Below are 27,332 nucleotides of genomic sequence, written 5' to 3' on the forward strand. Positions count from 1 at the left end.
AAATGGATGTCAGTGCTTTAACACATACATCAAAAATCAGACTAGAAATTACAGCAGTTTTCATTTTAGAGTGCATCCCTAGTTAGTATCGATGCAACCAACATTCGTGAGTATGTCCTGTACATATGCCGCAAAGTGATACTGACATGTCCCTGCGTCAATGCCCCTTCTAGACAAAAGATCAGCAACCTGGTTCTGCTCCCTATAGATGTGAGTGTAAGAGATGTGTTGGAAGGTGGCAGCCAAAAATCTGATGTGGCTCATCCAATTGGACAAGATGTGGGGGCAGAAGAGAGTATGATCTTTAACTCAGTCAATGATACTCTTTGCGTTTCCATGGATGTGGATGGTGTCCAGCCCAGTGAAGGTGAGGGCTCCACAAAGAGAAATGACCTTAGCTCTACGGTTAGCCCCCCTGCCACCAGAAATGGTAAAAGTGCCCCAGTTCAAGAGTGATGACCACTCCACACCATCATCTCCTCAATTGGCAAGCACCATCAAAGGAGCCTCTGGGATAGAACCCTTTGATATTTTTGATATTTTTGTGTATTCTCTTCCTCAATTTTATAGCTGTCTTCTTTGGCCCAATCTCTGAAAAGTAAGTGATAGCCTTCCTAATCGCCTCCCAAGCCATCGGAGGCTTGTTTTCAAAGGATTTTAAGCCCTGTTTCTTACCCAAGGTAGCGGAAATGGAATCACAGATTCATAAAACACCCAAGGTAGTGGAAACAAAATCACAGATTCATATTTTTCAAGAGACCTCAACAACTTTCGAGTCCAAGATAGATAATCATCAATTCATACCAGAAGTTAAAATTGGTGAACAATGGAGTGACCATTCGATGGAAATTGATAAGGAATTCCAACAACGGCCAGCAAAGGGAAATGAGGACTACGACACTGGGATTTCTAAAGCTGGGCAACAATTGCAGGTAGCTAAGGAGAGAATCACAAAAGAAATTTTTAAGAAAGAATAGGACTGCAGAGTGGTGTTTTTTGATAAACAAACTCTGGAAACTAGTGTTCTGCAGTTGACAGATAAAATTAAGGTTATGTCTGGCCAATTTGAGGGTGCACGTAAATCTTGGAAGCTGGAAAAGGATGGGTTGTTCTTACAGATTGCAGCAACACGAAAAGAGGCTGAGGAAATCGTTGAAAGTAGATTAATTGCAGAGAAAGCATGGAAGACAGATAAAGGAGAACTTTTTGTCTTCATTAGGCAGGACGTAGGACATATAAGAAACAAATTGAAGACATGTAGGTTTTTTTATTTGGAAAGATTGAGTTGGAATTTCAATTGAATCGGAGAATAGCTCAAATTCTCAGAATAGCCTGAGTGCTGAATGAGAATATCAGAGAATAGTTCAAATTCAGGATGTAAGGGTTCAAAATGAGAGGGTTCTACAACAATATAGGGCAGAAAACATTGATTTGCAATCCAGCTTGAATGATTCCAAGGGATCTACTCAGAAAAATTGAAAGAGACATGCAATTGTGGGTTGCTGAAAAGAATAATTTGGAAGGTATTGTCACAGAGATGAGAGAAAAACAAGAGTGAAATGGGATCACTGACCCAAAAGAATATAGAGATGCCAGTTGACGCGGAGCTCATTAAGTTCCAGGTGAATGTTTTGGAATCTGAGCTGAATGAATCCGGAAGAGTAGTCTGGAATTACAGAGGAAAAATTAAAATTACTGGCACTTATGCGATAAAAAAAAGGCGTAATTAAGAGAGTAATGTTGTAGAGAATTAGAGGAAAAATGAAGATGACTGGCATTTCACATTTGTCGGATAAGAAAAGGCTTGATTTAGAAAATACTCTTGGAGAGCTGTTAAAAATACATGAAAATTTGATGTTACAATTGTCTAGAAAGAAAGCAATTGAAGAAAAAATAATTTGATTCGAGCAGAGGAAAATGTCAATTTTCCTACTTAAAAAAAAAATAATTTGATTCGAGCAGAGGAAAATGTCAATTTTCCTACTTAAAAAAAACACCATCTATGAATATGACCGAAGTTGTTTTTCTTGTAATTTGTTTATTGAAATTAATGGATGTCTTTTCTAATCATAGGGACTTATCAAAGACATTCACCACTCGATGCGTGAGTGAATGTTATATGATTTTTCAATTTGTGATGGTTTTTTGGTATTTTAAATAGTAAATGGCTTATTATACATGTATATGGTATTAGGTATTTAGTTTTGCGTTTGATTTCTTATTAATTTGTTTTTTATCAAAAAAAATTATGTCAGTTATCATAGTTTAATATTAGGAATTCAACTTTTATTAATTTTTTTATTATTTAAATTTATTTATTTCTAAGGTGATTGGTTGAGATCTTATTAAGATGTTGTTTAGTAACTTCCATTTTTCTATTAGTTATTAATTTTTTAGTTTTTAGTGTTATTTCCCTTCTATGTAACTTCTTCTTCTTTTTTTCTTTTTTTTTTCTTTTTTTTTTTTCTATTATTACCATTTTCATGAATTATAGTTTTTTTTCTCCATATTTTCAATTTAAGATGACAAAAAGAAATTCCAATATTTCTTTTTAAATTTTTAGTTTTATTACTTTTTCATTTGAGTTATATTATCTTTTTCTATGGTTTTTCCCTCTATTTTCAATTCCAACTTCATTTCTTAATGCAACAACTATACAATAAAACTTCCATTTTCTTGTTTATTCTCCCTTTGTTTGTGATTAATGTTTGAGTATATTTGTTTTTGCAGGTCAAAGGAGGATTTGAAACTCTAGAGGAAAATCTAATGTAGTGCACTAGAGCTCTTCATTTCATATTAGGGGGTTCAAATTCTATGATGCAGAGGTTAGGGTACAGGATCCAATCTAATTCTACCAGTGTGGGGTATTACTAGGATCCCACTTTGAAGTTCCATATTTTGCTTCAAATCGCTGCAGAATGAGAGTTTTCTCGGCATTTATTGAAAGATTAGTCTTAAGTTTCTCATCTATTTCAATCGGTTTGTTAAAGTTGTTTTACCTTATTTCCTAGAACCAAACACAAAAAATTGGTCTCACTTTGTTAATTTTAGGTATGTTCTATGCTTAGAGAAATTTATTTCAATTTTCACAATTAGCTCAATATCTTTTCCAAATTAACAATCATATCAGTATTAAAGTAAACTGCAGATAGAACATAAACGTAAATCGCAGAAGACAAGCCAAGACAAGAGGACACAAGATGTGGCACCAGCCAGGGACAAACCCCAATGTGGGGAAACCCTTGATATTCTTCCTTTATCTTCTTCAAAGTTCAACAGAGAAAGAGAAAGAGATAGTACATTTACAATAGAAGTCAACATTTTGACTTTTGATATCTACATGAGATCAATTGAAGACATATTGCTTCAAATGATTCTCCAAGGTGACTGCTTCACCTTTCATAGTGTTGCAGCTCGTACTCATGTTGCACTCATCATTGTGCTACACCTGGTCACTGAGTTGCTCCCATCACTATGTTGTTCCCATCATACAACATCACTTTGCTACCCCCCTCATCATGCTGCTCCTTCCTAACATGCCCATCATGCTGCATCATACATCATCATGTTGTCTCATTCATCATCATGCTGCCTGATATATCATCATGTAGTCTTACTGATCATGCTGCCATTTACATCATTATGCATTCTTACTGATCATGCTGCCCTTTACATCATTATGCAGTCTCACTGATCATGTTGCTCACATCATTATGCAGTCTCACTGATGATGATGCCCTTTACATCATTATGCAATCTCATTGATCATGTTTCCCTTTACTAACATGCCCATCATCTCAGTGTTGTACCAAAATATCACTGAGTTGTTCTCATTGATCCAAGAGATGTTCCAGCACTATTAGTGCAACCCTTTTGCCCCTTGAATAGCTTATCCTTGAGGTTGTACCACTTGTCAAATCCATGCTGTTTAAGGTTTTTCTATGACAGCACTTAGTCACCATGAATCTATATTCAAGTCGGTAATATGTAACAAATTTTATCCTCACACTATCACCTACGACAAAACAGGTCTCCTTGCTGCTCTTAGATGTCTCCATTGACTGTGTTTAGAGCTGCTTGGACAATGTATAAGTCCCTCCATTAATGACTGTGTTTAGGGTTGCTCCATTGACTACATATTAGGGCTTCTCGAACAGCATATAAGTGCCTCCCTTGACTGTGTTTATGTCTCCATTTACTGCGGATAAGGTGTCTCCATTTACAGCGAATAGATGTCTCCATGACCTGATATGAGTCTTCATAAATACGTATAGAGTCTTCATTGACTACGTGTAAATAATTCTTCATGACTGTGTTGGATTAGGGCATCATCTGTAGCTAGGGCATCATACTAGGCCAGCATATTCTTTAGTGTCTCTCCTTCTCCAAAAACCCAAGACGTGGAGAGGAGATCACATGAAGAATATGTCACAAATGACTTCGTCATCTCTCATTTATACTAAAACGTAGATGATGAATAGACATGATTATTGGGCTTTTGAGCCTACACAAGTTGCTGGCCAACTTGACAATTTGTCTTATAACACAAATAAATTCATAAATCCATGAATACTCATCGAAATCAGATGATATTTAGATCAATCCTACACCTCTCGATGAGAGGAATCCAATAAAAATATCAGTTGCCATAAATAAGATGACCCACATGGAGTTTGGCCCTAGTTGCCAATTTAACACACTTACCATGCAAAAAGTTAATTCGCGAATTTTGTTAAAGTTGTTTAATTTACTGCAGTTTATTCAAAGTGATTGTGTCAAATTTAACCAATTTAATACTAAATCACAAATCATAAACGCCTGTATAATATTTGGAAAATATTTGAAAAAGGGTAATGATATATTTAATTTTTTTAATGATTTTTTAGTTTTGATGATATGATTTTTTTTAATGATATGTTTTAGAAACTAAGTATTTGATTAGAAACTAAGTGTTTTGATATCTATCTATATTTATTAGTGATTTAATTTACATAAATTTGCTAGTTATAATAGTAAAAGAACATTTATTGTGTATTATTCACAAATATTACTTAACTCGTCTTTATAATTTAATTTTAAATTTAATTTAATACTAAATCACAAATTATAGATCATTCCAACTCCATTTTTCTCTGCAAAAGAAAGCAATCATGTTTAAAGCAAGAAGCCATTTGAGAGATAACAATAAAAGTTTTGTTCCATATTTCCCCTAATTTCACTGCCACAAACACAATTGCATTCAACTCTATGTCAACAATATACAATGCCCATGAACTTTGTAGGAGAAAAATTGTTGTGCAAAACAAGTTTCTTGGAATTGACATCTCATTCAATTGAAACTAAGTTTATCCATATCAATTTGAACAAAACACTGCCAATGAATTCAAGTGTCATTACACTCAATGATGTAAGATGCTCACCAAAAAGAGCACAACGTTTTCACTTTCATTTCTATTTTTTAATGAAGGTTTTAAAAAACATTACTAATGAAATCAAGTTTCATTATAGTCGATGTAAGGTGCTCACCAAAAAACCCACAACATTTTCACTTTCATTTATATTTTTTAAGGAAGGTTTTATTTGATTAGCTCACAGCTTGTCAACACTTCAGACTCTAATTAGTTATATTTAAACAAGTGGCAAGTAATAGCTACTACTTAGCACTTCTCTTTTTTTTTTCCTACTACTACTATTATTGTTATTCCCAAATAATGGTTGCATAGACTTATTTTAGTTTTTACATTTTTTTTTTAGCTATTGATTAATGTTATTTCCAAGTAAATGTCGGAAGACTAAATCGCTGCATATGCTCAAGTTGAAGCTTAGATTTGTCTCTTGTTTGTGGAAGATTTGCAAATTAGTGTTTTAATGTTTATCTCTTTGTCAATTTATGAACCACAAATAGTAAATTAAACTAGGGAGATTTTGTTTCTTGAATCTCTAAGCACAAAAACATTTAAGAAGTAAAACATTGTGTTTTTAACCATTTAGTCTCATGCATTTTATGTTTAATGATTTATTCTCATGTGGGAAATTAAAGCAGACAACTATAATGACATGCAACTATGCAAGAAAGTAAGTGAATAATCATAACAATAATTCTCATTAGTCTCCAATTAATTAAAAAAAAATCTTTTACAATTTAGAGATAGTGTTTAAATTTATAAAGCTACACATTTGTGCGTTTAAAATATTAAGTTTAGGTTAACACATTCCTACAGTTATGGTATTTTTTTATAGTTTATGTTCTTAGTTACTCTACTAACTTTTACATATTTTACACTTTAAAAATTGATTAATTATAATGAAAAAATTAAAAATTACAATATGTAGTTTTATTTTAATGTATTCAATTTTTTTCCAATTTAATATAATTTAATATTTTTACATATTTTACATATTATTATTAATTTTAATTAAATTAAATAAGACGATTTTATACCTTTATTTATTAATATTAATTAAATGAATAATTAAAAAAAATTAATGTATTGTCTATATATATATATATATATAGATATATATATATATATATATATATATATATATATATATATATATATATAACAATTTTATAAACACATAATTTGTAACCTATATCAATCAATATTCACATATGTTTTTGAACAACTTATATACATATTCAATTAGCATATATTATAACCATCTAAGATGTATGAACTATTTTTTAAGTGAAGTTGTGCAAAAAAACACTATATAGTAATTTAAATACTCATTTTTAAAAAGCTAAAATATATCCATAGAAAGTCATTGCTAGCTATTAGTTTGCCACTTGGGGAACTAAACCAATAACATAAGTTCAAAATTTTACTATTGTGTATTCTATAGTATACCAAATTGTCTCTCAAAATGGATGTAAAACCAAAAACTAAAATAAACCATGAGTTGACAAAGATGACAATGACTACATTATCATAGAATTCTTCTTGAATGATTTGGATCACTTCATCATTCAATTGGGGAGTCCACCAAAGTCGGTGGATGGAGCTCATTGCCATTGTTAAAAGAGAAGTTAAAGTTTTCCAATTTCTTGGTTCGATTGGAGACCTTCCTAAGTCTATCCATCTTTTCCATTAATTTTTCCATGTAGATGGTCATTTCCTACTAAGAGCCTACTATGTCAGTAAGAAATCTTACCATGAGAGTTTTAATATGCTAGTAAAGATTGATGGTCTGCAAGTAAGAGGAGGTGAATGCTCTGGTATAGTTTCTCATGCTAAGTATCCATTCACTATTTTCGCAACGCACTTGCCTATTTGGAATAAACCTTCTAGTTTCTCATAATTTTTCTTCCACATTAAATATTAGTCTCTAAACTACTCTAGGGATAATTTCTTTGCCTCGGGTCATAGAAGCTTAAGTTGTTGATTGGGCTCTGGTTTGGCCAATAGAGGGGGAAGCAAGGTTAGGGGAAAGGGTGGGACCAAGTTGTGCTCTTCTAGCTTGTTGACAAGGTTAGTCCTCTCCGCGGATAGAGACAATCCCTATAGCTCAATGAGTGGGTCTAGCAACTGAAGTCACAATTAGCTAGACATCTTCCAAGGTTAGAATTGAAAAGTAGAACGAAAGAGATGGCCTATCTCGTTTTGATGCTATTCTAATTTCCTTTGTTGAGGGCCTTGGGCCGCTTGTGTCATGGACTTGTTCTTGCTTCTCTCAGCGTTTATTTACCTACACAAGTGATCAAGAGACAACAAAGCATGCCAAAACCAATAACAACCTACTCAACTGATCAAGGAATGTCAAGCTAAATAATACATGAACATATATATTTTGGGAAGATGAACCAGTGGTTGTATATTATTAGGAAATAAAGGAAAGCATACAACTAAAGCCTTGATGTTGAAAGGCTCTCCTTGAGTGGTAATCCAAGCCCAAGCCAAGAAATCTCCAACCACTCCTTCTCCAAGTCTAATGAATAGCCTCTAGGCACAAGCTTAGCATAAGGGTGCAAATAGATATAGGCCAACCAACCTCTAACCTCACCAACCTTTTTGGAATCAGAGAGGATGAATATATAGGTTGGGAAAGGGAGTTAGGACCTCTCCAAAGATAGGATTAGACCCTCATCTCAAGGAGGTAGCTCATAGGGATAATACCAAGAGGCCAAGTGATCCGGATTTAAACAGGAACGCAATAAAATATAGAGATAACCATAAAGACAGATATGCAGCGGAAATAATACTTCATTTCATTATTGTAAAATATCGAAATATGCTTACAAACAGAAATGGAAATAAACCAGCTAGGGTGATGGTAGCTTATCTCTGAGAAGAGATGTGGTGGCTACATGCCTCTGAACTGTGTTACAATGAGGCTTGAAGGCCTATTTATTGTTTAGAATCAATGGAAAACCCTTCACATTCCAAATCCTAACCCTAGAAGATGAAACGCCAAATTGTGGGCCCCGTTTCAGGGTAAGTTGGTACATCAACTTCACGGGGTCACGAATTGGTCATATTATCTCCGTTTGACGCGCATGATAGCCCGTTGGAAAGATCTCTCTGAGGACTACAATGGAAAAGACGATTTTTGTCAAAAAAATTGTTGGTAGGTATATTTCCCAAAAAACATCGTTTAGGGCCTCAAAATGGCTCCGGAAGTTTAGGACCCGAAAAACTACTAAAAATAGTAAACTGTGCTATAATTTAGGAAATTGAAAAGACTAAAAGAGACAGTTGTGGGGGTCCAAATGGGATAGGTGGTTGGCCACCAACATCCACCTGGATCACCATGTTGGGAGAATTCGACCTTATCTATGTCGAACAACCTCTAACTCACCTATTTGGAAGCTTCTAGATCATGAAGCTTCTCATCCTCTTTGGGAAAATTTCCTTTTGAAGATCATCGCGGGTATACAAGTAAACAGAGTGATTCCATCATGGGTCGAGTATAGTGCAACATGCAATCATCATGGTTTAAAGCTTTATAAGAGTGATGATCCTCATTTTAGGGTTTTAAGAACTATTTCCTCAAGGAAAGCTTAAGGAATTTTCCAATCAAAGTCTTAGGAGGGATCTAAGTTGTATACATGGATGAGTATATTGTATAATGGTCATGTTTTGGGCACTTTGGGGTATGTCACAGGGAAGTGTAGGAGGCGTGACAAAATATTGTGTAATAGATGCCCCCAAAAGAATGAAGGCATAACGAGGAGTGATGGCTAGATGCTTTACGAGCTCTTGCAAGGACGAGGACACGCACTATCACAAGACCTACAAATCAATGGCGCATATACATATACATATTTGAGATCAAAACATGAATCTACGACATGGACGCAGCCATCCGGATGATGAAGACTATATGAAAAGATCCATGGTATGGGCACAGTCATCAAGATAATGAGGATCGTCATAAATATAAAGTACCACAGTATGGTCACAGCCATTTCTATAGTAGAAACATGTATACAATCATGAATAACATATAACTCCATGCAACCTGAGTCATATAAATCAAAACGCAGGGTCTTATGCTCCATCCCAGTTTGATCAAAGTACGAATTCTAACATGTGAATGAACGTGTTGTAGTCAAACATGCTAGAAAAGCACCTAATTAGCAGCTATTGATGTGGACTGTTAACAGGAACAAGAGGAACCACCCATAATGACAATGGCTCTCAAGGTACGACAATACAATCCGTGAATGTGATAATGAATCTGAAGTCCAACATTCGTGGAATCACCTAGTGGAAGGCCAATAGTGAAAACCTATTGTCGGATGCAAATAACTTGCCATTAAGGCATGCAAGCTCCAAGGTATTGAAAGGGATCTTCTAAGTCATCTTCTTGGAAAAGGATTTGAAGTTGACAGGAAGTGACCCATCGAAAGAGAGTCATAATGAGTCCCTCATCATCAACATGAAACAAGGAATAAAGTGGAATGAAATGAGTAGGATCCAGGACTGTAGCAAAGAGTCAGACAATGTATAGGTAATAGAATGCATATAGGACTTCTCTTGAACATATTGGTGACACGACTCTGAAGTGTGGCAACATTAGACTCTACATAGGACCAAGGGTCATAATGACAAAATAAAATAGTCAAATGAGAGGCAAAATGGATTACCCAGACCTGGAAGGACAAGTGACTGAGTGATGATGTCCCAAACCCAATATGAGAAACAGACGAGTGTCATGTTCAATAGCGACATGCTGCCTATACAAAGGATGTTTCATCTTCATTTTCCCCCACTATTTATAGCGAGAACCTATTTATTTTTACACAATATTGAAGAGGATACCATATTCTTGTCATATAAGTTCATCCTTTGGATGAATCCATCCTAGTAAGTTTTACGAGCCCCAAGAAGGAGAAACTTGATCTCGTCATGGTGACATGTCTTTCGTCGTAAAATTTTAACGAGTCCGACGTAAGAATGACTCGGTATCTTTTTCATATTTAGAGAGTTTGAAAAAGAGACAAAAAAGAAAACTCCATCATGTCCCTTTTCGTAATTTGTCTCTCAAACCCGAAAAGGTATAAAACAATATTTGAGATAACCTCTTGGCCATATCGACTAAGGTGTACATTTTTCATAAATAGTCAATCTCAGCCTAAAAAAGGGGTAAACGTATACTAAGGTGACATCAATTCATTTAATTTAATGAGTTTGAAAAGACAAGTACTTGGCGATCTTTTCATATTTTGAGACTCTGAAAAGAGCTGAAAGATGACTCCTTTTGGAGGAACGAGTGGTATAAAAGGATAGCAACTGGTTCTGGTCATGATGGAACTACTCAAAACATGTAATGGTAAAGAGGTTGGCTAATAAGACCACTCATCGTAGATGTTCCTCAGGCAAGGGTAAAACAACGAAGTGAAAGCATACGATCGGTCAAAGAGATGGTGACAATGGAATGAAAGAACCAAGGCTTATATAACAAAAATCAGCTGATAAAAACAACAATCACAAGATGTAAAATGGGAATGGTTTCATTTTTACACAAGCTTGAAATAGAGACACACTATCCTTGGATTTGGTTTCATTTTTACAGAAGATTGAAACAGAAACAAACTCTACTTGAATTTGGTTTCATTTTGACACAAGCTTGAAACAAAGATAAAATATGCTTGAGAGAAGTTTGCATGCCCCAGCATAATGACTCAATTCTAGGTGCATGCCCCCCAAACTTCATTTCATTCACCCAAGTTGATGAAAAGAAGGTTCACTTACGAGATCAAGTGAAATCCTCAACTGGGATTTTACGAGATCTAATCAAATACTCGAATTGGAAGGGATTTATTTCATGTTTTAACGAGCTTGACACAGGAAAAGAACTCTACTTCATGGTCCTTGTTTCATTTTTTAACAAGCTTGACACAAGTAAAAGAACTCTACTCCATGGTCCTTGTTTCATTTTTTAACGAGCTTGACACAAGTAAAATAACTATGCTCCATATCCCTTGATCACAACCCAAAAGAGGTCATAGCTTCCAAGAGGTTCTCATTAGATGGGAGAACAACACTCTGGAAGGAATACATGTCTAGGGATACAATGCAAAATTTGGGTTTCAATGCCCCTAGTACATGGTGTACTACATCACCTACTAGATCATCAGTAGAAGTGGGCATGGAGCAGGTGGCCACATAATTAACCTGTTGTGGGGGTGATACCACTTGCACATAAGAACCATTCAGGGATGATGGTTGAGCAGGATTTGATTCAGAACCAATGAATGTAAGTTGATTAATGATCACAATGCTTCCTTCATGTAAGAAACACATCACTCAAAAGAGGGAAGAAGAAAGAGCTTCCATGATGAAAACATAGTCACGACCATGGAGTATATTAAAATCCAATAGGCCTTAGACAACAATCGCATCTATATAGATAGTATTTACTCCCAAAGTAATAGGTAACTTAGGAAGGATCCCTAATGGTTAACTGGTTCCTTTGTTAAAAGCTAACAGATTTTGGGTGAGTGGGACAAACTATAGAGAACCTAAATCTTGCCAAGCAGTTGAGGACATAACACTAATAGATGCTCATGCATCTATGATTATGCTAGGTACAACCAAATGCTAAGCATGTATTGTAATTCTAAAAGGCACATAACATGAAAGACGATATCCTGCCAGTTGATTCCAATCAAAATAAGTGACCAAACTAGTCGGAGGGGGTGTCATCGGAACGTGAGAGCTTCCTCCTTGCTTTATGGGAACAGGAGAACTGATCTTATGTGCCTCATGAATGACAAGATTTCCCTCTAGTTCATTCAAAACTGAAGAAACCAAAAGAACCTGAGCGATATGAGGTTCACTCTCTATAGGAAAGGTACGGTTAACTGAAGGTTGAACCAAATCTACCGATTCTTCAACCAATGATTGGTCAAGAACAGACTCATGACACTCACTTTCAGAGATATTGGGGTTGACCAAAGATGAATTTTCATCAATCACTGGATCAACTAGTGAAGGATCATAGGAAAGCTTTCGATAACTAGTCGGAAGACGAGGTTGAGAAGCTGTAAGGTTTTCAAACTCTTTGGAAGCTTCATCCAATAAAGGAAAAAAGTGAATGAGATGATTACCTTCACACAACTTACAAGGAAATTTGACTTTTCCTTTTTTCCCATGAGCTTTACTAGTTGAAGGCTTATCACCAGCATGATTTCCATAGGTTGATGAAAAAGGTCGATGTGAACCTGTAAACCACACTTCTAAGACCTTGGGAATACTAGGAAAATTCTGAAGAAGGTGGTCACCCTTACATAACATGCAAGGTAATTTTTCTTTCTGGGGCTGATTGGAAGATTTTTCTACATCAATTGCATCTGTATCAATGGCTGCTTGGTTGGCCCCTTGTTTATTTTGCTTGTTCTTCTTTGTCCTCTTCTTCTTCTTCTTCTTAGCTTCCTAGTTACTAGTATCCAAAATTTCACCAGGTGAAGAGGAAGAACAGGGTGAATAAATAAGTGAAGAAGGTGAGGGGTCAAATTTAGGATCAACATGAAGTTGATGTTGTTCAGGTGGAGGTAAACTCAGTTAAAAAACATTTTGGACACTTGGAACCACTCAGGTTGAAAACAACCAAACTGGCAGACCAATGATCAACCTAGGAAGGGACAACATTGCCATATAAGGAGCATCGATATTTCCAAAAGAAGGAAAAGGACTAGGATTCCCATTAGAGGGGTTTCCTTGACTAGTAGAGTCAGGAAATGTTTTCATTGGTATCAAGCTAAGATCTACTAAGGAGTATTTTCAAAAGAAGGATGTTGTTCCATGGTTAATTAATTTGAGAATTTGAAACAAAACTTTTCCTTTTCATGTTTTAAGAGCTTAGAAAAGGACAAAAATTTTACTCTAGTCACTTTCATTGGTTTAGTGAGCTTGAAAGGATAAGAGCTTGATGATATTTTCAAATTTAAGGAGTCAGAAAAGATCAAAATGACTACTAAGATAACTCTAGGCAAAAGGAGTACCAAGTAACCGTGAACTACAATATACACCTCAGCAAATAAATTTACCAAGGACTTGATGTACATGTAGGCAATCTCCCCGAATGTTGTGTTTGGTGTATCACATTTACAGGGTGGCAAACTCGACTTCCTATGGATAAAGGTTTGCAACCTATGAGGGTCTCCCTTTATATACTCGACAATATATGGAGCACAAGTCTATGCTAGCACTGTCTAATGCAAAAGTGAACAACAACTGCTAAGTTTTGTAAACGTCGGAACATGTCTCTAGCCTAGACCACTAAGTATGAACATTAATGTTTCAAATGCTCCTTAGATGAATTGATAGATTTTAAGTTTATCTTGAATTATGTTTCACTCTTAAGGCTCAAAATGGTGTCACTTGAACACTTAAGATGTAGCTATATGAGAAAAAGAAAACTTTTATTTTCTATGAAAGCTAGACTAATCAAGGGAAGAAATTTCAATCAATAATTCATTAAACAAAATGCATCATGAAAAATTCCTTCCACTAACTTTCACTTTCGTCTTCCAAATGCAATGCCAAAAGCAAAAATCATTTTCAGTTTTCACTATCCTAAATGAAACTCGAAAGAAAAATAATTTTGACTTTACTAAGATGCATTTATATGAATTATATTTTTCTTTCTATTTTGAATGATTCGATGCACCTAATATAGATTTTAGCTTTCAATCACTGAAAAATGTGATCTATTTTCAATGATGAATCTCAAAAAATAACTTTTCAATGCAATTAATCTAATGCATTTTTACGAAAAGTAAATTTCGAAATATAGACTAAAACAAATGAAAAATGATGTTTTCAATGAATTCTACATAAAACAACACTCAATCAATTAGCAAAACAAACATCTCAATGACATCAACAAGAAGTAAGCAATGACTAATGACTAGAAACCCTAGAATTCAGTCAGATTTCACATCGAAGCCAACAAGACAAATTTTGCAAATTGATCAAGGAAATCAATCAAAACATTGACAAATCCAGGCATACAAGATGGGAAAAGACCTTAATGGCCAAGACACACTAGATTCTTAGGAATAAACCTAAAAAATTCTCACATTCAAATATCATCACTACTTTATATACCCAAACCCGTGATTATCGCTACTTTGCATAAGCAAACCCGCGATGGCATCACTACTTTGTATAGAAAAAGTAGTGGTGATTTCAACATGACCAAATAATGAAAAAAAAACATCATGATTGTAAAGGTAAAAACCACGATTCCATCACGACTATTAAGGATAAACCCATGATGGGCGAGGAATATGGTGAAAACTAAAAAGATTCCAAGAAAAAATCCAGAATTAGCACTCTAAGGTAGTAATCAATGATGGTATACACCTATACTGATGTAGACAAGTGGAAAAATTGACGATTGGTCAAACTAGACAAAATATTACAATGAAGGATTGAAAGGAAAGGATCATAGGCTCCCTAGTGGAGTCGCCATTTTGTTGACAAGGTTAATCCTTTTTGTGGACAGAGACAATATCTCTAGCCCAATGAGTGGGTCTGGCAAATGAAGTGACAATCAACAAGACATCTTCCTAGGTTATGATTGAAAAGTAGTACAGAAGAGATGGCCTACCATGTTCTAATGCTATTCTGATTTCCTTTGTTGAGGGCCTTGAACCGCTTGTGTCATGGACTTGTTCCTGCTTATCTCAGCATTTATGTACCTGAACAAGTGATCAAGAGACAACAAAGCATGCCAAAACCAATAGCAAATCCAATAACAACCTACTTAACTAATCAAGAAATGTCAAGCTAAATAATACATGAACATATATATTTTGGGGATATGAACCAACAGTTGTATATCATTAGGAAATAAAGGGAAGATTAAAACCAAAGCCTTGATGTTGAAAGGCTCTCCTTGAGTGGTGATCCAAGTCTAGGCCAAGAACTATCCAAGCACTCCTTCTCCAAGTTTAATGAATAGCCTCTAGGCACAAGCTTAGCATAAGGGTGCAAATAGATATAGACCAACCAGCCTCTAACCTGACCAACCATTTGGTAATGGGAGAGGATGGATATATAGGTTGGGAAAGGGATTTAGGACCTCTCCAAAGATAGGATTAGGCCCTCATCTCAAGGAGGTAGCTCATAGGGATAAGACCAAGAGGCCAAGTTGGGAGAATTCGACCTTATCTACATCGAACAACCTCCAGCTTGCTGCTCTGGAACCTTCTAGATCATGAAGCTTCTCATCTTCTTTGGGAAAATTTCCTTTTGGGATCACTGCAAGTATACAAGTAAACAAAGTAATGCCATTGCGGGTCAAGTATAGTGCAGCATGTGATCATAGTGGTTTTAAGCCTTGTAAGAGCAATGATCCTCATTTTAGGGTTTTAAGAGTTATTTCCTCAGGGAAAGCTCAAGGCATTTTCCAATCAAAGTCTTAGGAAGGATCTGAGTTGTATACATGGATGAGTATACTGTATAATGGTCATGTTTTGGGAAATTTGGGGTATGTCACGGGGAAGTGAAAGAGGCATGAAAAAATATTGTGTAACAAGCTCCATGATGAGAATAGGAGAGGCAACATCTTGCCTTGATCTAGGGACACTAGGGATGGGATGAATTGAGTCTAGGATCCTAGGGAAGGAGGGTGAAATCAAAGATAGATTTTATATAGGGAGGGGAGGTGAAAGAGAGATAGTAGGAACTCCAAGAGGGGTGATAAGGAGGGTGACTAGGAGGCTAGAGAAGAATAACCCAACTTAACAATGAGCAGGGCACTCCTAACAAAGAGAAACATTAGAGGTAGGGGATAAAATGAAGGGAAAAAAATCTCAAATTGAAGTTATAAAAAACACACCTCCTAAAATTAGAATTCCCAGAGAGGTGATAAATATCTAGAAGATGATTAATCCACAATTCTTGTAGAACACTGGTAGAAACATGTTTACAAATAAAGGGTTGTACATAGAAAAAATTACAATTACAATAAACATGAGACTCCATCATCAATTTTGCAACGAACTAGAGCTAGTGTACCCTAGAGTGAGTCTATTCTAGCCGAAAAATATCGTCAATCCTACATGAAACAACAATTCTATTGTAATATTGACATTGAATTTCCTTCATTCCAAAAATATAATACTTGAAAAATAGCATAATTGTAAAATGCTAGGAGTTCCCACGAGAAATAGTTGCATGGAACACAATAAACTGCAACAAGAGCTTCAACCTTCTCTTCATTATCTCCATCACTCCATCCTATGTCATGATATGTTATTTCCTCCCCATTAATCACCATAATCATTGCTTGAGTGCTCCTGCATTCAGAATTTAAAACAAATTATCCTTCACCGGACTCCCATGCAATGAAGATTATCATTACAATTCCTTCCCATGAACTAACCAAATTACCACGTAGGTGTAGTTACACGCTAGGTCATGCATAGTGAAATTTGATGGGAGGACTACCACCCATATTAAATAGATGGCCATCATGTCAATGCAAGGAGGTCACCCCATTAGATGTGCACCCACATTGGGGATCTTCTTCCATTTCTACAATTTCTTTGCATATGGTTCTTAGTGCATCTAGAAGAGGATGAAGACAATTTTTTTCCAACATATCTTCTTTATAGTGAAAACCTTTGTTGGCTAGTTTTTCTTGCAACTTATTTATAGTTATTTGTATATGTGATAGTATTATAGGGGCCACTATTAATTTTAAGAGGAATTTGATTCTCATTAAGCTTTCCATTAGTCTCTAATTATTAGAGATCTTGGGGGCATTGGATCCATTTTGTTTTTTTCTTTTAATCATTAGGACAATATTTTTAGAATCCCCTTTAATTACAATTTTTGATAATTAAGACGTTTGACTATTATTGGGCCTTGCTCCAGGAATGAGAGTTCTACCACATTATTAGTGTCAGTACCTATATTTCCCATAGAAATGTGAATAATTTATCCATTATGATCTCTAAATACCCCTCCAAAATTAGCAAGGTTAGGATTACCCAAAGAGGCCATGTCAAAGTTTAACTTTAAGAAGCTAGCAGGAGGTGGTTTCCACATTATAAATTCTAGGAAAAGTTTCCATGCTCTATTCACTATAGCACTTGTAAATGGTCTAGAGCTCCATTCTTTAAGTGTTGAATGAATATTGGTTCTATTCCAGTTTGATAGTTTGATAATTATGTCCAATCCATCACATATTTCTAATGCAAATCTATAATTGTTAAGTATATGCTCAGTTGTTTCTTTTCTTTTCCAATAGAGGCTACGTCTAGCTATACATTGAAAACCCATTTTTTGTAGATTTCCCAAGTTCAATTTTTTTTTTTTCATGAGAAGATGAAGGAAGAGGGTCACTTTGAGACAAAGTTTGGAGTCCCATAGATTTTTCCATTTACTTTTGTTGGGGTTTCCTTTTCTACAAGCTAGTAATCTATAAGCCTCCTTTAAGATGAAAGATCCTTTAGGCAAATACCCCTATTAGAGGATATATTTCCTGGATGGGATTTTAATTCTTTTATTTTCTAGTTATATTGTGATGACTTCCTGCGTTTATAATCTTACATTCACTAGGCATTGTGTGCACTTCTCCCACTACCTTTGTAATGCCTCCCTCCCACATTTACCCAATTTCACTGGCCTTCCAAGGTAAACATGAGGCGAAGAGTTACTATGACATCACTCGACCTCCAAGATCCAATTATAGAAGTAGGGCCAATAAGTTAAACATATACTGACATCCCTCAAGGCTACAAGACAATCAGGGGGCCAAAGGACCACCCTAGGTGACCAAAACTTGAATTGGGGCTTCTTTTCTCACAACTTAACCCCCAACTAGATGCTTAACAAGGCCTAGGTGTGGTTATAGGCCTTCAACCACATGCACAACACTATCTCCATGCAGTTATGACCTAACTTTCCTAGTTCAGAGGGTTCGATCCCGAGATATGAGCCACCTTCCCAAACCGGACTCTAGACCACTATCCAAGACTACTTATAACTTCTTAGTATGATAAATGGCATATTGACAAGGATAAAAATACAAAATTGAGTCAGAAAATTGACCTAGACAAACCAGAACATACTAGGCATTTCGTAAACATGTAAGCTACATGTCATGAATGCATATCTGAGTGTAAATATATGTTCTTTAGATATGAATCACCATGAAGGTCTAATTCCCTCTCAAGTAGTAGTATCAACACTTGTTAGCCCATGCATTCATCAACCATTCTTTAACTTATCAAAGCATGAACACAAGCCATAACTAGAACATATTATAAAACCATTCTTACAACTAACATATAATCAGAATATTAACCATGGCAGAATAACTATCAAATGCACATAATAATAAGTATAAATTCTCATAAAGTACAATAAAAAAATTGTCTCTTATTAACTTATGCAAAAGCCAACAAAGTCAAGGACTTCCACGTACCACCTAACCATAGATTGAGTTGAACCAAATATTTCTTTCATCTAATCACCCTCCTGCCATTTTCCAAGCATAAATGTGGGATCTCATGGGATAAACCAAGCCATAAAAAACCAAGGGAATCTAGAGGTTAAACCAATTTCACCCTCAAACTACCATGATCTTGCCAAAACTAGTCAAGAAATCACAACACCAAAACATGCTTGGATGCCTCATAATTCCTTCACCGTACCTTGAGGAATTTTCCTGTCTCCACCCACCTGTTAAGTGCTTCCTGGAGAAAACCATATCCACCCCCAACCCTTGGGATTTTTCCTGAGACCACCTCACTTAGTTCCAAAACCTTCTAGAAATCTAAATCTCAACCAATAAATGAATCCCATCACGCAATGGCTATCTAGGAAATGGAAAGGCAAGGATGAAACCATTGGAAAACTCGACAAAATCCTTGCCAATGATAGCAGATGTACCAAATGAACAAATTCATATACCATGCATTCAAACCTCAACTAGGAAATGACACATTCAACCTGTTACTTGAAAAATCTTCCTGTTAAAGTCGTTGCTCCAATTATCTCCTTGTTTTCCTTGCCTTCCTTGCTTTCCCTTTTCCTTCCTTTGCTTTCTTGTCATCTTTCCTTTCCTACACCTACTCCAAAGATGGGAAAAAGCTATCAAATGATTCTTAGGTTCCTTTTTATCATTGATGTCCCTATTTTTTTCATTTTCATTAATTTTCCTTCCAATTTCCCTTTCATGCAAATATGTGTCTCTTCACCTCCCTTTTCTCCTATTTTCCTTTATTTTCATAATTAATTACCAATTAATGCCTCTTTTCCTTTTCAAATTTCCGTAGCCATAATTAAACCAAAAGTGACCCCCAATGTGATGCTTTCCCCTCCACTCATATTGGAATATGTGTCCCATGATCTTGGTCTTATTTTATTTACATGGAAATTTAACTAGGATATATTACAACCTCCATTGTTGTTGAGATTGAGGTTGTGCCAAAAATTATTTGACCACTACTCCATATTGTGATATCAAACAAGGTTTCAACTCATTCAACTCTCCTTTTTTTAATTAGGCCATTGCTACTAGGAATCCTCCCAAAAGAGGGCTAAATTTCCATCCCTGATTTCCCCAAAACTTATGAGATTGAATCAAGTGTTTATTCCTCTAAGCTAAATTCCAAAGGTGAGATCCCTTTAATTGCACCCCCCATCAAAATTAGAATAATATCATCTATTCTTGGCATGCATTTTTCCTTCCATACTTTTCTCCCTAACGCTTTTGGGTTTCTAAGCCACAACCACCAAGTTTTGGATCCTAGTGATTAACTGGGGATTTTAGGGTCTTTTATAGAAACCCTTATCTTGATTGCAGATTATCAAAACCTTCTTAAATCATTGCTCAGGCCCACCTCTCCATCTCTGTTTACATAGACAGGTGCAAGGTTAATTACCAAAGTTACTTATTAAAAAGAAAAACTCGGCAAACTAGATGATGCATACTTGGAATATACAACTGCCATGATTGTAGTAGTTGAGACAAAATGATTCAATAAATATTTTAGCATGGATCCATAACATATTATTTTCTTGTTATCTTGTGTTTTTGTATGAAATAACTTAGTTTGTACATAATGATAATGGGCATAGCAATCCTAAGGAGAGGAAAGTAAAATTATATTATGAAAATACTCAAAAAAATTTCTCCTGGCTCAGCTTAAAAAGATAACAACTTTGAATGTATGTCTTGTCATTAAATATTAGTTGGTGCATACAAGGATATCCTTTGAGTTCTTTTAAAAGCACAATAAACTAGAGATGAACAAAGCACTTGAACTATATAAATATCCTAGATGAGGCCTCGAAATGGACATATAAGTGTATAAGTTTTTCATATAGGGCTTCATTGCGGCATTTATTAAGGAAAATATAATGATGATGTCCTCAATTGAATGCCCAACAAAACTAAGCCTAAAACTACCATAAGCAACACTTCTTTTAGAAACTAAATTGAATTTAATATTTAAAAAGAATGAAATCTCTTCTACCAATCTTTTCCCTAGTTCTCTAAAAGCACTGATTGTTTTATCTTCATTGATCCTTGACATAAGACACTCTGCACTTATCAATGAAGAGCCGCTAGTTCTAGACTAGCCATAAATCTAGATTATGATCATGTCCATGGAATTTCATAACATTAAATTTGTCATATATTCTTCATGGAAGGCATTATGAATGACTTTCAAATTTCAAATAAGTGAGACTTTGAAATTTCAAATGAGGGATTGTTTCTCTAAAGATGATGCATGATGGGATGCTTTGTGGATGTCTATATGATGGTCAGCATAGGACTAGAGCATCAGGCTACTCATGAATGCTTATATTAATAGTCATTAACAAGACGATGGTTATTGAATGCTCCATGTATCCATTCCATATGATGAGAAAATTCTTAATTACTTTACAAAAGTGTTTTTTGTGTGCATCAGTGAGACGGGATGTAAGAAAAACTGATAATGAAAATAGAGGGGTCTAGTTAGCCATGTAAAAAAGTCCAAGAAACTTGCAATCGAGATAAGTTTGACGGTCTCTCAATCCCATGCCCCTTAGGTTCTTAGGATAGCATCATTTTTCCCAAGTTACAAGGGCCCATTTTTTTGTTGTTTAGCTCCCTCCCACAACCCCCTAAACGAAGGATCTTTGTATGTTTCTTATTTTTCTAGAATGGATTTAGGGGCTACAAGGGCTAAGAATAGGTACATAAGGATGGATTGTAGAACTAGTTTAAGAAAGGTAAGTCAAATAGTAAGGTTGAGTGTTCTAAATGTCCACAAAGATGATTTTTTTCTTTATGCTTTGCTTGATCTTTTCCCAAACTTTATTTTGAGAGGCTTTCTTACAAGATAGGATCTAGTGGATTCATACATAAGGGATAATATTTATATACCCATTAATCTTGATATGTTTATTTGATTGGCTATAGGGGTATTGAAGAAAAATATGTTAGGCTCAAACATTTTACAAAACCAAAAACCAATATATAGGAACATTTTATGGTTCTCTCGCCTCTAAGTGGGATACAAGCACCACAAGTAGGCCTTTTGTAGTGGAAATTGTAGAAGTTCCCACTGTAGATCAACATATTATGTAATAAACTAAAACACAATACAACATCTACTTCTACAACACTTTGCGGAAGCTTAATTGAATTGAGCAAGATCAAGAGAACACATATAACTGAGAATGAGAAATCAATCACACATAACACAGAAGAAATATCATGGGGAAAGCCCCAGCCTAAAACCCCAACTCTGTATTATCATACAAGTGGAAATCTTGTTCAAGTTACAAAAAGAATTAGCTCTCAAGCTATCCTGCTCTCTCTACAATCAAACAATACTGCTCATAGATAGTCAAAGGCCCTCACAACCTTCTCTTCTGCCCTACAAACCTCTTATTTCCTTGCGTAGTTTTCCTTGGGGTCTAGTGCTGCCACCTGTGTGAATTGGCCTCTTCGCACACTCACTAACCTCCGATCTAACTGTGCAATCCTGAAGGAGATAAATCCTTCTCCATGGATGAGTTTCCTTTATAGGAAAAATCCATCCAACTGATAGTACATTTTCCCTTCTATGATTTCAACTGGGTCTTTGTCTGAACTGACATGCATGAGTTATTTATGAGAGAATACTCAGTTATCTAGAGAGCAACAGCTACATGCATGCAAGCATTAACTAACTGAACTCATAATTAATTCAACAAACTGTTTGAATTAATCTAACTCGACTTGACTCAGTTAAATAAGTCAACTAATTACAACTCATAATTACAACTCACTCTTATATCTTTCACTGATGGATAACTTCCTCAATTAATGGAGAAATTCTTGCATGTCCCCACATAGACTTCAAGTTTGATTTTCCTTAACTAATTAACTCAAGATGAATTAATTAATTAGTTTACAAAGTGTTGCTAAGATCAAATTCGAATTTTAGTTCAGGGACTAAATAAAATTGCAATTTATCCCGAACTGCTACCAAACTGCTAAAAATAGAAATGCTATTTGTAGCACTTCCATTTTTCATTCCTTGTTGCTCAGTCCAACATTGGTACCTGAACTGCTATTTATAGCAATGCTATTTTTAGCATTTATTGTTGCCATTTTCAACACTCCCTCTCAACAAGAAAAGCTTCAACTCGAACCCGATCCTGAACCTTTGGAATGTTCTACATGCAACACTTCTCCCAAGTGAGGATGCTCCAGCAACTCTAGAAAAAAAAAAAAAAAACTCCCAACGGACCTCTCTATTGGGCTAGAAACATAATTTGATGCTAAAGCTCCCTCTGTCGCTGACAAGTGCTCCCTCTCTAACCTCTGAGCTGCTGTAACACTCCATGCATCTCACTCTGTTGCACACCTCTCTGTGCCATCCTGCATTGGTGCAACACTCCTGTGCCTCTTGCATTGTTGTAGCCTGCTAGCTCTACAGAGTCTTGGGACTCCTGCACTGTGTTAGAAAAATATTATATATGATAGAGAAATGAAAGACATACATTATGTAGAAAAGCATAAACACATAAAACCAGAGAGACACAGATATACGTGGTTCACCCAGTTTGGGCTACGTCCACCCTGAATAGCCAGTCCTTCCTTTCTATTATCCAGCAAAATGAAGCGACACAACCTACAGCAGATCCACTGTAATATCCTATGTTTTCTATCACAATCTCACCTCTCTGTTTCTCGCTCGGAGAATAACATCTATTACACAGCCTCAATATAATACCCTCATTCAAGGAGAAGGGTTGCCTTCTATGGCAAGAAAACCTAAACTAAACATAAATTCTACCATCAGATCATCCGCTTAATGAACAGCCTAGATTGACTAGAAATTACTATACTTTTACAAGGCAATTTTACATCTGTTTTTAGCTTTGGGGGCACTGCCCCCAAAACCCCTGTCGGGGAACTGCTGGCCCTTGGACCCCCAAGCCATGGGGGATTAGTCCACCCGGACCCCCGTGGGGAGTACAAGTCCCTCCCGCACCTGCCCGCGTGGAGGGGTGTACAATCTTCCTGGGGTATACATCCAGCTGAAACAAAGAACTCTAAATAATCATGTGCCACACCCAACAATTTCCCACTTGGAGAATGATTGTAGCAACTCCACCACTGCTTCATTTCTGGACAATGACTCCTCTTTAGACCTGGCTATTTCTCATCTTCATCATCATCCTTGAAGACCAATTGAAATTGAGCATATTCTCAATTAATCCCTAGTTACAACTTTTGTTAGCATATCTGCAGGATTCTAGCTAGTGTGTATCTTTTCCAGCTTCACTGTATAACATGTCAATATCATGCTTCTTACCCAATTCATCCATAAACCTTTGTAGCCAAATCATTTCTTTACTAGCCTCTGTAGCAGCAACATACTCTACTTCTGTTGTTGAAAGTGCAACAACTTTTGATTTTTGAAACCCAACTGATAGTTGTTCCACCTACAGTAAATACATATCTTGTAGTGCTCCTCCTATTATCTCTGTCACCTACCATATCCACATCAACATATCCCTGTAGAGAAATGTTTGAACCACCAAAGCATAATGCTTGATTTATGGTACCTTTCAAATATCTGAGAATCCATTTCACTGCCATCCAATGTTCTTTTCCTGGATTGTTCAAGTACCTGCTTACAACTCCCACTGCATGTGCAATATCAGGGCTTGTGCAAACCATTGCATACATTAAGCTTCCAACTGCTGATGCATATGGAACTTTAGACATATAATCCATGTCTTCTTGGGTCCTTGGGCACATCTCCTTACTAAGTTTGAAATGGCTAGCAAAAGGTGTACTAACTAGTTTTGCATTGTGCATATTAAATCTTTTCAACACCTTTTGTATGTACTCATTATGAGACAATGTTAATTTGCAATTTTTCATGTCTCTAGTTATTCGCATACCAAGGATTTGTTTTGCAGCTCCCAAATCCTTCATTGCAAATGAATTTGCCAATTTTCTTCTGAGCACATTTATTTCCTGCATATTAGACCCTGCAACAAGCATGTCATCTACATACAATAACAATATAATATAGTTGCCATCATTTTGCTTTTTCAGATAAACACAATGATCTTAGTGACATCTAGTATAACCTTGTTCAGACATAAACTTGTCAAATTTTAGATACCATTGCCTTGGAGCTTGTTTTAAGCCATAAAAGCTCTTCTTCAACCTGCACACTAGTTTCTCCTTCCATTTTACCTCATATCCTTGTGGCTGCTACATATATACTCTTCCTCCAAATCCCCATGGAGAAAGGTTGTCTTTGCATCTAACTGCTCAAGATGCAAATCTTCCACTGCTACTAGGCTTAAAATAGTTATGATTGAAGTCATTTTAACAACAAGAGAAAATATTTCATCAAAATTAATACCTTTCTTCTGTGGAAACCCCTTCACCACAAGTCTAGCTTTGTACCTCTGTTTTCCTCCATCTTCTTACTTCAGCCTGTAAACCTATTTATTTTGCAATGTAGTTTTACCTGCAGACAACCTGACTAAGTCCTAAGTCTAGTTATGCATTAAGGGGTCCATCTCTTCTTCTGTGGCTAGCTCCCACTTCTTCCTTCTTTCAACCTGCATTGCTTCTTCATAACATTCTAGTTCACCAGAATTAGTCAACAATAAATAATATAATGAAGGAAAGTATCATTCAGAGGGTATACTTATCCTAGTAGACCTTTTAACACCACTTTCAGGTGTTTGGGGTGTTTTTTATTGTTGTGGTGGTTGTTGTTGTTGTGGTTGTTGATTATTATTATTATTTGCAGGCACCTTTACTTTTTCAGTGATCTCATCAAGAACTATGTATTCCTTGTTTTCTTTTTCATGTTTCTTTTCCTGCAACTAATTCTTATACAAGACCTTTTCATTGAATATTACATCTCTGCTCCTAATGATTTTGTGATTTTCATAATCATATAAGCGATAACCAAAATAATTAACGCCATATCCAATAAAGGTACATTTATTTGATTTTGCCTCAAGCTTTGTTCTATTTTCTTTATTAATATGGACAAAGGCCTCACAACCAAAAGGATTTAAAAAATAGTAGTTTACCTTTTTGCCTGCCCATGCTTCCTCTAGAACACCACCATCCAAGGAACTTGAAGGCCCTCTGTTTATTACATAAATAGCAATATCTATAGTATCTACCAAAAATTGTAAAGGCAATCTTGCATGCAATCTCATGCACCTTGCACACTACATGATTGTTCTATTCATCCTTTCTAACACACCATTGTTATAGACATTTTTGTGCCTTACATCATGGAGCATGAAATGTCAATAATCTGAGGGATCCAAAGTCCCTAAACATGTTGTTCCTACCCCTAGAGGAACAAGGTCAGCAAACCACAACACTACAGATCAGTTCTCCACTTAAAAACACTCAAAAATAGGTCAATTTTGGATCAAAGCAGCTGCTCCACTAAGCACCTGCGCTGAATGTCAAAAGCTCTATGGTGTACCTGCGCTGCATAGCAAGTGCAACAAAGGCTACCTGCACTGGGTGTACTTTGACATGTGGAGGAATATTTTCTCAATGTGCCAGTGCCCAGGAAGCTTCCAAAATGACACTGGGATCAGAAGATTCGCCTAATGATGAGTAAAGAGGTTCTAAAACTCCAAGTGGAAGGTAGAAACTCCGAGTGGACTCAAGGACTGAAGAACAACTGGAGTTGAAGAGGACAACAAGTCACACATCAAGCTGACTTATCTTCACTCCAAAACTCTATATAAGGATCTCATCCCATGGGATCTGGAGGCCGGAATTTTGTGCAAAGAATTGTTTTTGGTTTAAAGTTGTGAGTATTGGGTGATTGCTTGAGGGAGGTGAAGAGGAGATTTCTTTCCGTCGGGAAGGTGATGCTGGATTGGACCTCTCACGGTTGTATCACCGCCTGAACCTTACTTCCTTATATTAATAAAGCATTTGAGGTTCTTCTATTCGCATGTGTTTCAATGCTGTATTGTCTTACTTGCGTATTTGATTTATGCTAATCCTTGAATCAATTATGAATGCATGCTTCTTGTAGTTTCCCTTTCTTGTCTTGTTCGCAGGATCTCATGTAGTTGGGCCCGTGAGAAGACTTGGAGCTGGGAGCAAGCGGAAAATAGAGGAGATTGGATCGACCATTTGCGCAAGACATCGGTAAGTGGATCTCTTCCTTTCATCTCTTGCATGTCATAAAGAAGTAACTTTAGATAGCTTTGCTTCAGCTGTTGCTAAGGAACTATCACCCTTAGAGTGGGATAGGGTCATTCCATGTTGGAAACTTTTCCCCACAACAGACTGGCGACTCCGCTGGGGAACGTGTCTTGTTGGTAGCTTGTGTTTCTTGCTATTCATTTCCTAAACGAAAG

Source organism: Pinus tabuliformis, chromosome X (genome assembly GCF_031772625.1).
Source record: "Pinus tabuliformis cultivar Carrire ecotype Pingquan chromosome X, CPIR1, whole genome shotgun sequence".
In the NCBI taxonomy this organism is placed as follows: domain Eukaryota; kingdom Viridiplantae; phylum Streptophyta; class Pinopsida; order Pinales; family Pinaceae; genus Pinus; species Pinus tabuliformis.